At 38.8% G+C, this 14,759-nt stretch overlaps 2 long non-coding RNA genes across 3 annotated transcripts; one reads left to right on the top strand and one right to left on the bottom strand.

Annotated features, from left to right (window-relative positions):
* Positions 1-97: 97 nt before the first annotated feature.
* LOC121051715 lies at positions 98-2,538 on the top strand. The gene is made up of 2 exons (XR_005806612.1): positions 98-1,293; positions 1,788-2,538. It is a non-coding gene; the product is annotated as an uncharacterized LOC121051715 (long non-coding RNA).
* Positions 2,311-4,572, bottom strand: LOC112185381. 2 transcript variants are annotated; one of them, XR_005806611.1, is made up of 5 exons: positions 3,923-4,572; positions 3,775-3,848; positions 3,363-3,436; positions 3,225-3,253; positions 2,311-2,677 (listed from the first exon to the last, which is right to left on the bottom strand). It is a non-coding gene; the product is annotated as an uncharacterized LOC112185381 (long non-coding RNA). The 2 variants fall into 2 exon arrangements; XR_002930230.2 differs by having other exon boundaries at positions 2,330-2,677; positions 3,363-3,848.
* Between the last annotated feature and the right edge of the window lie 10,187 nt (positions 4,573-14,759).

Genomic DNA, 14,759 nt, shown 5'->3' with positions numbered 1-14,759 from the left:
ATATATGGAACACAAGAGCTTAAAGTAAATCTTCCCCGCGTCATCACGCGGGTTCTCATCCGAGACATTAGTGTTGATGACTATCCATTTGCGGAAATTCTGCCATGCTCCGAGCATGGAGTGCTCGTCCACATCAGCACTATTTCTGTTCGTCCAATTAATTGCAGCAATCATGACCGCCCATTTGTGTCAACCGGTTACCTGCAAGAGTTTTCAAAGTTAAGGAAGAGATATGGGTAAAAAAGTGAATGGTGAATGGCGGGCAGGAGTGGTGGGGGTCGTTTTACCCCAGAGTGGTGCACGGACTGCTCCAGGGTGGTTCGAGTGGTTGTTGCCGGATTCGAGGTCACCGGGTGGTGATTACAGTGTGGCGGCGTGGCTGGGATTCACCATGCTCAGATCGGGTCGATTGAATCCGGTCTGGGTTGCGCGGTTCGCATCTGTTCTGGAGGTGGGCGGCGTTCCTCGCCGGCCCGACGGAGATGATGGGAGATTTGCGGGACGGCTAGCGCTTTGGAGTGAAGGAGGCGGCAGTGGTGTTGCCGGTGGAGGGAAGGCAGGGGTCCTGCTGTCGGGGTGGCAAATGTTCTTGTGTTAGTGATCGTAAGTTTGGAATTGAGTTTGGTATGGTTTGATTGTATTGGACAGCTCTCTGGTTATCGATTCTGTTAAGTTGTTGAATTATGGTGTTAAGATTAGGAAGTAAGTTGGAGCCGTGATAAATCTGTTTGGAGCATCAATCGTGTTTTGGTTGGTTTCGGATGCCGAAGCGGCTGTTGTCACCGGCGGCTTTTATCCGATGATGATCCTCGTCCTAGAACACTTATCAGTGCTCGGTCAAGTTAATTCCACGACTTGGGCAGTGGGATACAAACCTGGGCATTATCGAAGAGTAGCCGAGTTTGCTTTTCGGACAAAACAAGAATTAAACCGACTGTTTCTGCTTTGTTTGGAAATGCCAGATATCCACAGTTCCTCTCAGCTACCAGATTAACTTCTTATCATCCTTCTCATAGCGGAGGGTCTTCAGTGCACGGCCGTGCAACTGCACGTACCACGTGCTGGTCATCCTTTCTCATAAAATTTGATGAAAGTTGCGAGGTTCTGATGATTCGTTTATCTCTGCTTCAGGAGGCATCATCATTTGTGCCGGGGTTGGTGGTGGGGATAACAACGGAGGATCAGATAGCCCCAAAAAAGTGTTGATTTTGATGAGCGACACCGACGGTCATCGAGCTTCCGCAGAAGCCATTAAGGCAGCCTTTTAATAAAGGATTTGGAGATGAATATCAGGTCAGTTATTAGTCATTGTCTACTCTTACTACCTGATTAGCCAACATACTATCTGATTCCTTGGCTAATTTGGGAATGAATAGAATTGGCATCTGTTTTTTTTATTCCAGACATGTGAGAATATGTTAACTACTTTAACCTCCTCCCTATGAAATTTATATCATTCATTTTGTTTTTCTCTCATTTGACCCTTTGGGGATATCTCGAAGTCTTGCTCAGGTCGTCTATTGACTAATAATCTGATTAATCTCTCAGTATTAGATATTCAATGAATAATAGTTTCACTAATGATTATGAATTAGATTACGGGAAAATACTTGTTCCCTTAATCCTGTTATGAACTCAAAATTAATTGTGTCAGTTCTACTTCATATTAATATCCTAGTTTAAAGCACTATTTTTACTGGAACAATCCCTTTTTTAGTGGTTGACTCATATTAGGTATGCCTTCATGACCCCTCTGTTGTTTCTAAAGCTCCTTTTCTGATGTACAGGAATTATTTTTGCCTTCCATCAGTTTGCCTTCCATAGCCGAAGGAGTAGGTTCACTCTGGATCAGGCCATTAAGAAGAAACTCGATGGAGATTATGAATCAATATTTGGAGTAGGTACCATGAAATACTTGTGGTCTTTGTCATGTACTATGAGAATGCATTACAATTTGGGATTGGTATCTACAATTTGGTGTTAGAGCTTCTGTTAATTATGAGAGACTATCTTGTTTGCATGTTTCAAGAATATTGGAGCAGTTGCTGGGAAAATTTCTTCTTGTGAAGAAGATTCAATTCTTGTATTCAGTGAGGGTAATACGGGGATTCTGTTAATTTCTTCTGGTTACTCTCAATTGAAGCATAAGAAAATACCTCAAGTCATAGAGCAATTTGGTTGTTTGTGTTCCTCCTGTCTAATCATGCTGCGCCAAACATGGCTTAAACTAGCTCCTTTTTTTTTTAAGATGTGCATCAATAACTTCATAATATGTACAACAGTAAAACTTTTGGTCTCTAAGAGACTGAGATACATCAACACATTGTCATAGTTTTACTTCCCATATAAACATGGGTATAGTGTAAGAAACACTAATACACTACGGCCAGCTGATATTCATAGTTTTTTTTTTCTCCTTTTATACAAAAGTATATTCATCCACATACAAAGGATGAAAGGACAATCAAACAAGAGAAATTCAGCATGTGCCGTAACATCATTTTCATGGAATTGATGACAGAAACCAAGAGTTGGTAGCCTCAAAAAATGAAATCTCAGAAAACCTCATGATCGCTAAGATGGCATCTTGCAGCAATGTACTCTAGCTTGCTTGAGAATGCGGTCCTTTCATCTGGCACATATACTTGCTCTTCCCTTCCTTCTGTAGTAGCAGCAACTGAAATTGAATACAAAAGAACAAATGTTTCTTGAACTCAACTCTTTTAACTAACAACAATTTTCTACGTACAATATTCCAATTCTAAACCAAATATAAGAATAGTTCAAAGAAATTCAGCTTTCATACTAAAATGAATGAAGGAAAAATGCTCATATACGCCATCTTTCATATTAGGGTTTGCAACTTGTCAACTCTAGGGAAGGCCGCTTTCAGAGACTCAGGTTTATGGTTGTAAAACTTGAAAGCAAACACAAACAATTAGGCATGAACATATCTCAGCCTACCATTAATTTCCTCATGTTAACAATAATCACAGAACTTTCTATAAGCAAGATTAGCATGAAATAATTCATTGGAAGCCAATTAAAGTGATTCTTCCCTATCCCAACAAGAACAAACTGAAAAAAGAAAAGCTCAGAAAACCAGTTCCAACAAAAAAGATGCATGTTTTTAACATCTGCATATTCACAACTTGCTTTTCATACACTATTTTACCTATGGTGAAACAAATATACCCAAACTTGAAAGAGAAATGGGGTCTAACCTCAAATGTGTTCTTCAGCAGCTCATCAACTGTAAAGTTAAAAAACCAAAAAAGACGAACAAAAAACAGAGATAAAATTTCAGATCAAACAAAAGGATGATCCATTTACATATTTGAAATGGGATGTTCAAACTCTACCTTCCTCCATTGTCAATTGAAACTGCTTGATCGCTTCTGGATTAGGAATACCCATCTTCTTTTCTGTCAGTTCCCTTTGCAAATATATTTACATAAAGAAAGACTGCAAATTTTAGTTCAACTACCGTAAACCCGAAACAAATTGCAGAAGCATTTCAATTCCGTATTAATAAAATTCATAGACATCCCAAATTCAATCAATCTAATGCTTTCATACATCAATTCCATATATTCATCTCCACCACAAAATTACAGATTTAATTAATCTCAATATCCCAACAGAAACACATTCACAACTCAACTCGAAAATATATTTGAAACCATTCTAATTGCAAACCACTAACTCCATCAATTCAATAATTTGACCAAACCAATTATAGCAATTATAAGGTCACCGAACCCAATTCCTTACCAATTCTTCATCTCCAAATAGAGGGCCAATTCTAAATAAGTGTAGTCCTCCACCACCAACAACCATTCGAACTCCTAGCAATAACAACACAATTTAATAATAATCTTCAACCAAATTTATATCTCAAAATGGAGTTCCTGATTCTTACCTTCCTTCATTATACGTCAAACTGAACCAATGCCTATTCCTTTCTCCAGAAACTTCAAAACACATAATCAAAAACTAATAAAGGTGGCCTGGAAATCCGGTGGCGGAGCCACGGTGGTGGTCCACACGGCAGCGGCAGCGCGTGCAGCGGTTCTGGCCAAAGCAAAGGTCGGGACCAAAGGGTTTTGAAGAATGAGGAGGCCCTGATTCCAACTATGGTGGTTGTGCAGCTCGAGTGGCCGGAAACGACGAATCAATACTTGCAGAATCCCAGATTCCGGCGACTACTTGTACGGCCTCGTCCGGCATCGGTGGGTGACGGAACCTCTGGGTCTTCTTCTCCATTGCTCGCTGAGTGCAGTGGTGATGGTGGTGTGGTAAAGGGATGACTGGAAATCGGTGAGGGTCGTGGAACAGTGGCGTCGCAGGTTTGGAGGTCGAGTGCGGTGACCGGAACGTCTTGATCGACGGCGAAACAGTCGTTTGTTTTATGATTCAAATGGTGGTGGCGGTGTAGTGTGGTAGTGGCCGGGAAGTGGTGATTTCGGAGAGAGCAGAGAGATGAGGAAGGAAGAGAGGGAGAAGAGAAGAGAGGCCGTGCGGCCGAGGAGGAAGAGAAAGGGAAAAACGGAAAAATTGAAGGAAAAACCTAGGGTTTTTTCTTTATATACTTGACTTAGCGAAAAGTCAGTTTTGCCCTTTGCAAATTTCCGATAACTTCAACGTATAAATAAAATTCCATAGACTGTAACTAATTCATACAAATTCCGATTCTTGCATACCGCATGTCTACGAACTCGGTTTAACGTTCTCTACAACTTTTGTTAAGAAAATTTTCTCAAATTTTGACCTGATCAAAAAGTCAACTTTTAGAGCCACTAAAAGTATCGAAACAAAGTAAAAAGTGAAAGTAATTGTCGTTTACTGTCCAAATGACTAGTAAACTGATAAATTTAGGTTCGGGACGCAACAACATTGTTGCTCATGGAAGGTATACTTTTGATACAATTAATAAAGTTGGACTACATTAGTAGACATATAAGGATTTTGTGCAGTCCAAATAATCGAAATTGGAAATCAATAATCGAAATTAATAGCGACTTAATAGGTAATGTGTAAAAAAAATTAACCCGATCCGCCGTCATTTCGACATTAAATAAATCGGTCAACCTTTTAAAAGCTTTTACGTCCCTAAGGGTAGCCGATCCTTGAGGAGATAAAATTCCCAAATTTTTTACATTAGTTGATACAGCTCCTACCCACGAGATCGTGAGAACTGACAGATCGAAAAAATAAGTTACGAGTGAGCGATTATGAGCATATTAGTTTTATGTGGTATTTAAGGTTTATAGTTGACCTACTAGATCGAGACCCAAACGACGACGGAAATAGCTTAAATTTTTACCATAACCATTTCTTCTTATCATGATAACATCCTACGGTCAATTTTGAAAGGTTGGGTGCCTTATTCACTGCGGATTGGCCTAATTTTTTATTCAATACCTATCACAGTTCTATAAACATATGAGAATTTTTGATCTGATCGATTTCCATTGCAAAATTTTTGGATCGCACATAATCTTTATATGTCTAGTAATGTTGTATAACTTGTTTATTAGACTTGTTACCCTCCGTAATCAAAATGGGCGACGAAATTGAATTTTTTAAAATGCACCGCTGGATGTTGTTTGCATATGAATATATGTTAGTGGTAGAAATTTCAGTTATTTCCGCCTTCGGTTGGACCTCGATCTACACAGTCAACTCGATACCCTAAATAGAACATAAAACAAATATGCTTGTAACCGGTGCTTGGAAAATCACTTTTTTCAATCTTTTAGCTCCTAAACTCTCGTGGGTAGGGGGTCTACTTATGGATGTCAAAATTCCGCAATGGTTGTCCGCGCATGGTGCCGCTCCCCTTAGGGAAGTTTGCTTGTGCAAAGCATTGACCGCTCCTTTGGGCGCCTTATTCACGGCAAATCGGCCTAATTTTTTTACACAATACCTATCAGTGTTTATAAACATATGAGAATTTTCAGATTGGTCTATTTCCATTTCATAATTTTTGGATCACATATAATCCTTATATGCCTAGTAATGTATTATAACTCGTTTATTAGGCTTGTTATCCTCCATGAGCAAAATGGGGGAAGAAATGAAATTTTTTAAAATGCACCGTTGGATGTCGTCCGTATACGAATATATGGTAGTGATAAAAATTTCAGCGACTTTTGCCTTCGGTTGGGTCTCTATCGACCCGGTCAACTCCATACCCTAAATAAAACCTAACACAAATATGCTCATAACCAATAATTCACAATTTATTTATTTTGATCTATCAGCTCCCACACTCTCATGGGGAGGGGTCTATCACCTGCTGTCAAAATACGGGGATGTTTGTTCGCAAAAGGTGCCGCTCCCCTTACGGAAGTTTGCTTATACAAAGCGTTGACCGCTTCGTTTGGTGCCTTATTCAATGCAGATCGGCCTAATTTTTTTACACAATATCTACTACTGTTGTATATGCGTATGAGCATTGTCAGATTGATTGATTTCCATTTCAAAATTTTTGGATCGCACATAATCCTTTTATGCCTATTAATGTAGTATAACTTGTTTATTAGGCTTGTTACCCTCCATGACCAAAATGGGGGACGAAATGAAATTTTTTAAAATTGCACAATTGGATGTTTTCCTCATACAAATATATGGTAGTGGTAGAAATTTCAGCGATTTCCGCCTTTGGTTGGATCTCGATCTACCCAGTCAATCGATACCCTAAATTGAACATAAAACAAATATGCTCGTAACCGGTCATTGGCAATTCACTTTTTTTTTTCAGCTCCCACACTCTCGTGGGTAGGGGGTCTACTTATGAATGTAAAAAGAAGTGGTGAGAGCTGACAGATCGAAAAAATAAGTTACGAGTGAGCAGTTATGAGTATATTAGTTTTATAGGGTATTTAGGGTTTAGGGTTGACCTAATGGATCGAGACCCAAACAATGACAAAAATAGCTGAAATTTTTACCATAACCATTTATTCTTATCATGATAACATCCAACGGTCAATCTTGATAAATTCTATTTCCTCCACATTGTTGCTCATAGAAGGTATATTTTTCCATGCACTAGTAAAGTTAAAACCACATTAGTGGGGCTATAAGGATTTCGTGCAATCCAAAAAATTAAAACTTAAAATTGATAAATTTGACATTACCCATCTACTTGTAGTATATTGATAGGTATTGTATAAAAAATTTAACCCGATCCACTGTTATTTAGATGTCCAATAAAGCGGTCAACCATTTATGAACTTATAGCTCCCTAAGGGGAGCTTAACCACGAGTAGATAAATTTTCTGAAATGTTTACATTAGTTGATGTAGCTCATAGCCACGAGAGTGTGAGAGCTGACAGGTAAAAAAAAAAGAAGTTGCGAGTGAGCGGTTATGAACATATTAATTTTATAGGGTATTTAGGGTTTAGGGTTGACCTAATAGATCGAGGCCCAAACGACGACAAAAATAGCTAAAATTTTGACCATAACCATTTATTCTTATCATGATAACATCAAACGGTCAATCTTGATAAATTCTATTTCCTCCACCTTGTTGCTCATAGAAGGTATATTTTTTTATACACTAATAAACAAGTTAAAACCACATTAATAGGGATATAATGATTTTGTGCAATCAATATATTCAAAATATGGAAATTGAAAAATTGAGACAACCCATGTATTTATAGTGTGTTAACATCCAACAGTCGATTTTGATAAAAGCTATTTCCGCTACCTTGTTGTTTATGGACAGTATATTTTCTTATACAACTAATAAACAAGTTGGACCACATTAGTAGACATATAAGGATTTTGTGTGATCTAAAAAATCGAAATTGAAAATTAATAAATCAATCCATATGGTCAAGCAATGACACCTTAGTAACACTATATTTGTTTATTACGTTCCTCTAAGGGCAACCCCATCAAGACATAAGACTTTGGGAAAACTGACTATTGGATGCATTGATTGAGATATTTTATGCCCATTTTCAAAATATTATTCTCTTTCGACTTCGATTCAATAGCGATCCACTCTGTCAACCATAATATTCAAAAATTCGAGGGACTTGATATTCGCGGTTAGTTTTTCTAAATACTTAAAATGTTAATTTATAAATAAAATTTAATCTAGTCAACGTCCTATTAGAAAATTTAAATTTTTAATCTTTCTTTCTATTTTATTTCTATGTCACTAATGTGGTCGAAACGAGAACAATAACTAATAAATCATAACAAATTCAGTTTATTATATGTTGAAAAAAAAAAGGAAAAGAGAATAAGGTGTAAAAAAAAATAAAAAATAAAAACCAAATTCGTTTAAGCACAAAGCTAACTCACCCTGCATGTATTTTTTTTATTTATTTCCCTTCTGCTTCTTCTTCTTCAATTAGAAGGATTGAGGTCTGCAAGGAGCGCACTACCAGCAGCTTGCCCGGAATTCTCCCGCCGTCGTCCCACCATCCTCAACCTAACCACCACCTTCCATCGACTGCGTCGATCTCTTCGGCCACCTAACATCGCCCTTATCGATCGGCCCTTAATCCCCTCATACCGGATCTCAACCCCATCAACCTGCCCGTCCAAGTCTCCCACACACGGATTGCCCGGAGAAGATGGCGTCCTAGAAACTAAAGAGCTGAAGGTGAGAAAAAGTTTTCAAGAAAGTAGCTAGAGAGAATGGGTTGTGGTGATGGGTGACAAGCACGGTGATGAGCACTTTCAGGCTACAGAACTTGATCCAAGATCCACCTTTTATCATCAGAGGTAATCACAGGTGTAGAGATTGGCTTATCATTTCACTCGGGTCTGCTCTGGGTAAAACCCAATTCACCCAAATCGATTCACCCTAGGTAAAACTCAATTGAGAAACTTGACCGGGAACAGGCTTGGCCTTTCCCATGGGAATTTCATCTTAATAAGGAGGCACGTGAAAGTCATGTGGGTGGACCCAAAAAGGCCGAGCATGTAATGCTCCGAGCATGGAAGACGTTCCCATCAATTTGTCACAATTTGTCTGTATGGCAGACCACCAGCGGGTGGCCCAAGGAGGGATGGATGAGGACCAAAAAAATTTGTGACCAGTAACAATCTCGCTTGTATTGCCCTAGTATTCTGCAGATATGAGAAACATGTTTTAGAATTCAGTTTTGAAATTACTAGTTACAAATCCTGGTCGGCAATTGAAGATCTACATATACTGATCAATTGTAACCTGTATTGCATGGAAGTTTTTTTTTTTTTTGAATAAGCATGGAGTTCTTTAGGACATGACAATCGGAAGGGGATGCAAAAAAGTGTCTGGGACAAATTTTTAATTAACTTTCCCGTCTCCCTAGAATGGTAGTGAGCTTGATTTCTTATGGCTCGTTTTTCAAGCCTTTTTTCATGTGAATTTGTTTGACAATACTTGAATTTGTGAAAGCTGTATTGAATGCATATCTCATCTCTTTCGATGAGTTGAATGAATGAACCTCCATGGTCATGGTCGTTCTTTGAATGAATTGAGTTTTTTTTTTCTTTCTGATATTTCCTTGCTCAATCGATGTCATACAAAAGTCTTTTAATCTCACACTCAACAAAGTACTTTGTAAGCTTGTCATAGCATGGCAGTGTCACATTATTGATTATTCAGATTTGGACGCAGCATCGACATTAACTGTTTTTCACAGCTGATTGGACTAAAGGGGAATATGCTATATACACGCTTACTGTGCGCGTGAGTCTAACACCACAGTGCCACGTGCTATGTGGCAACAGAGATGGAATAAGCTATTAATGCATTTTTTTTTCTTGTCACTTTTGCCCTTGTTGTTATTCTCTCTCTCTTCTCTTCTGTGCAACAAGACACCATGGTCTTCTGCAACCCAGACATCAAATTCATCAGTGAAAGAGAAAGAACAAATGAGAGAAAAAGCTCAGAGAGAGAGAGAGAGAAGATCTGGGATCCGCTTTCTCTGTTCTCAGTCAACCGGAGCTCCACCGGCAACACCTGCACCACCACCGCGCTCACAGGTCGTCGACGAGTCCAGCCCAGCATCCGTGACGTCCGACGACCAGTGTCGAGTTAGTATATGGATCATGGATACATGACATGCAAAATAGGACATGATTGTTTGCTTTATTTTGTCAGATCTGCTAAAGTTATGACATGAAGATGGAAACTTGAAGATTTTTCAGATCCAGGATTTGGGCATCTAGAAACAAGAACCTACTATTTTTGTGATTGTCTCCAAAATAAAATTTTACAAGTCTCTGGTGTTATGATGGGTTTGATGAGAGAGAAGAAGAAAGATATTGTTATCGCAGAAGAAGAGAGAATGGAGCATAAGGGTAAAGAGGTAAAAGTGACAAGAAAAAACTGCAATAATAGATTATTCCATTTCTGCTACCACATAACACGTGGCACTGTGGTGTCAGACCCAGACGCAGGTGTGAGTGTGTACCTAGCATTCCCCTTTTAGAAATGTCTTAAGTGTCAATTTTAATTAAAACTGAATGAGATTTTGTTCCGAAAATAATAATAGAGAAAGCCATTGGGCCATCTCAATCAAGAAACGCATTCCCACACAAGCGCGGTCAGTTTTTAAAGCCTGGCTTTACACGGCGTATTTCATGTAAAAAGCCCTGTGACCCACAAACCGCCCCCCATTTCATGTTTAAATCATGGACCCACAAACCGGCCCCCATTTGATGCCTAAATCCTGACGGCCCCTATAAAAAGTTAAAAACTCAGAAGCCACTTAGTGGCTCTAACTCAAAAATGGAAAGCAGTGGGACTAAAATACCCTCGCACCAATCAAGTCGTGATACCATATTCGGATTGCGACACGTGTCAGGTATGTAATATGGAGATGGACGATTGGCTGTGGTTTGTTCCCGCCAAGCGAGAAATACAAAGGGAAAGGGAAGAAGAAGGAGACTAGCAAGTACAGGGGAGTGCGGCAGAGACCAGGGGGCAAATGGGCGGCGGAGATTTGGGACCCGCGTCAAGCGGTTAGGGTAAACGGCGGAGGTGGCAGCCGGGGGTTATGACACGGCGGCGATCGAGTTCCGTGGAGAGAGAGCCAAGCTAACCTTCCCACCAAGCAGTGACGCTGGTACTACTACTACTAGCATTGACTAAGCAAAGCATGGAGACTAGTGAGGTCAATCAACGCGAGTTCTGTTGATTGACCTCGCGTTGAATCAGGAAGAGGGACAGAGTAGTGATGTTGATGAGGGCGACGAGGTGGATCGTTTCATCAAGGAATTGCTTTAAAGATGACGACGGCGATGACGATTTAATTTTAAGCACATGGCCGGGTCAACTCAAATTTGTTAAATTAAAACAAATTTGATTCATTAATAAAGAAATTGAGTAATTTCTTCTAGGTAGGGTCAACATCGTACTCGGAGTCAACAAGCCGTAGCGATTCATATTTATTAGTTAGAAGGATTTAGGAAAAGACTGCCGTTGGTTTTTCTCAGTTGAAAAAGAGGAAACACAAGCAAGCAGCAAGATCCAAGTAAGCTGAGAAATCTGGATATAAGTAAGAGATCGATATGAGTGTGTAGTCGATCTACTGTAAACAAAATTTAAGGAACATGCATGTTCTTCCACCTCTGGGTTTTTGGCAACATTATCAACCTACATACGTACACGTACCACACTTTAATTGATAAAACATAGAAGCACCAATTGTCCACAAGTATCAAAACAGAACCTTTTAAGACGAACGGGTAATTATTTGACCGAGGCTTATGACATTGCCAGGGGACTGCCCTGTAAACCTTCAATAAGCCTACTTGTGTCTCTGCTGGCATGGGTGCTTGTAGAATTCATGGGAATATTTGAACTTAAAAGAAAAAATTGATGGCTTGCTCTCTGAATTAATGGGCCCTGAAAATTCATGACCACACATGCAATGCTTCATAATATATATGTGCAGCACCTGGGAGATGGACTGATGCTAATTGGGTAACGTCTAGGATGGAGGAGAGACGTTTGAGAAAAGTAGTTGCACTTAGTCTTCTCTTGGGACATAAGGGACATAAAGGCTTTGCCTTGAAGAGTCTCACATGGAGATTATAGTATAAAGAACTTAACCCGAATTGCCTTAGGAGCGGGTTATTATTTCCTACTTATACAATGTGTCTATCTCTCTCATTACGGTACTTTCAGCGCTGTTGGAGTTTCTAGTGCAATTCCGACTTGGAGCATTGTTGGGTAAAGAACCCAGAAATTGTTTTGGCCCCTTTGGATCGGAGAGGCTGGAGTATAAAGGGAGAAGAAACTGCGTGGTGGGAGGCCGGGTCAATATGACATGTGCTCAAGTTTTAAACAGAGCTAGCTTTTCTATCGTAATGCTAGGTAGACCGTTAACGGGGCATGTGGGGGAGCAAATGACCAATATATTATATTAGGGGACCGCCAGATGACCAAATAAGAGGAGGTACAGTCTTTGACTCTTTTTATCTATCCATAACACGGGGGTGGGGGACCAAATGATCAATGGTTTTGTCAATTGACCACGATAACAGTATGAAAATAAATAAGCTCAAAATATCTGAGAAAATAAAAGGCCAAAGTGTATTCTTGCTAGACATGTTTGCTTCACGTGTATCTATCTACATGGGGACCAACTCTGTATTTAATTTGATTGCCCACCCTACAAAACCTGTTTCCATGTCAATTCTGCTGGTTGATGGTTTGACGAGGTCACGAGGGTGAAACGTCATGTGTTGACGAGGTCATGAGGGTGAAACGTCATGTTTGTTTTCTAGAATATGGGTATTGGAAAATGAAATTGTTTCCTTTCTTACGTTTGGGACAGCTAAGGAAGGGAAATTGGTTCCCAAAAGAAAGGAAAAAGTTTCCAAAGGAAAGGAAAAAGTGGATGAAATTGGCCCCCCCCTCAGGATTCACTTTCCCAATGGAAAGGAAAATGATTTCTTTCCTTTCCACCAACCAAACAGGGCCTATGAGTAGTCAAACGAGTTGTATAATATCTCAAATGCATTCAAACACTAGGTGTGCAACTCAATTTTTGATTCTCAGTTGGCTATGTATTAATATTTTTTTTCAAATTTTATATATTATTTCCGACGGCTATCGGCTTCATAATATCCCTAGTTGTACTATGAACAACATAATTAGATGGCTGGATAACATCAACAACATTTTGTTGTTATTAAAAAAAGTTGCTCATAAATATCAAGAGTTTAGATCTGTTGGAATTAATAGTTCATTTGGATTGCTGGTGCATGCTTTTCTTTTTTTTTTCTTTCTAATTTCATCATTCTTGTGACACAGTATACTCCTTGTTATTCAAGCGTACATCATAGTACTTTATTTTTCATTTATAACATGCTCAAACTAGATTTGTTTTTGTCAACAATTACAAGTACAGAATCCACCCCCGCCACTTGGGGCACCTAGACAGCACAGAATCCTACCCCCACATTGCATTGCGCTACATTGCTCATTTGATTCACAATTTAAATGATAGGCCAATGGAGATTGGGATGGCGTTTGAGAATATGCGTTGTTTTCAAGATTGAATTCCACATCTTCGAGTCCATCTTGAAACCCTGCATTCAAGATTAAATTTAATCCCATCAGTACATATTACAATACATTTATGGCACGTTTATTTACTTAGAATGAAAAATAATAATGAATCAGAGACATATGCAATAGGAGAAGAAAGGAATCGATATTGATTTCAGGGGATTTGATTTCTAAACTCATCTCCCCCCTTCGTAATAAAATTCATGAGTACTCAGAAATCGATTCCTGATAAGGAGTTGGGACCTACACTCATTCCAATTTCTTCATGTATTTGTAAACGCATGAATACTTTTACCAAAAATTATTCTGATTCATTTATGTGTTAATAAATGCAGGAATATATTTACCCTGTAATCATTCTCTCCCGTTCCAAGTAATTAAAGGTACCCTTAATGCATGTGTAGTATTCCCCTTCATTCCTTTAGGGGCATGTTTACTTACTTGGAATGGGAGGGAATGATTACAGGGTAAAAGTATTCATGCGTTTACTAACACATAAATGAATCGGAATGGATTCTGGATAAAAGTATTCATGTGTTTATTAACATATGAAGGAATCAGAATGAATGCAGGTCCCACCTCTTTATAAGGAATCGATTCCTGAATACTCAGGAAGTTGATTACGAAGAGGGGAGATGAGTTTAGGAATCAACTCATCCGGAATCAATACCGATTGCTTTCTTCTCTCATTCCAATTGTCTCCGATTCATGATTAGTTTCCATTCCAAGTAAGTAAACGTGCTATAGATTCATTCTTTCCAGAACTTGAGTTCAAAGTAAAGGAAACAATGTAGTCTCTTATATGTGTTGTTATTAAGACATCTAAAAAACAACTTGAGCTAGAGTAGCTAGGCTTACCTTGAACAACAACAAAAAGGAGATAGAAACAAATTGCAATGGAGGATGCCTTCACCATTTCTTGAATAACTTGATCAGTAGTGAAAATTTTAGTTTTGTATCTGTTGTTGTCGAGAGGGACATATATTTATATATGAAAATATCTTCAATCATGGTGATTTAGTTTGGACATATATTTATATATGAAAATATCTTCGATCATGGTGATTTAGTTATTACCATAAACACAAATATATGTTATTTATGCTTATATTGTGGATTCAATGTGATTTTTTTTTGGTATATTAAACGGGGCAGATTTGTGGCCACCTATTTTATAGGTAAGATTATACTCTAAATCTCGTTCATTAGATTAGATATCTACTA

Source organism: Rosa chinensis, chromosome 2, assembly GCF_002994745.2.
Source record: "Rosa chinensis cultivar Old Blush chromosome 2, RchiOBHm-V2, whole genome shotgun sequence".
NCBI lineage: Eukaryota > Viridiplantae > Streptophyta > Magnoliopsida > Rosales > Rosaceae > Rosa > Rosa chinensis.
The sequence above is the reverse complement of the archived record's forward strand: the minus strand, read 5'-3'. Positions and strand labels throughout refer to the sequence as shown.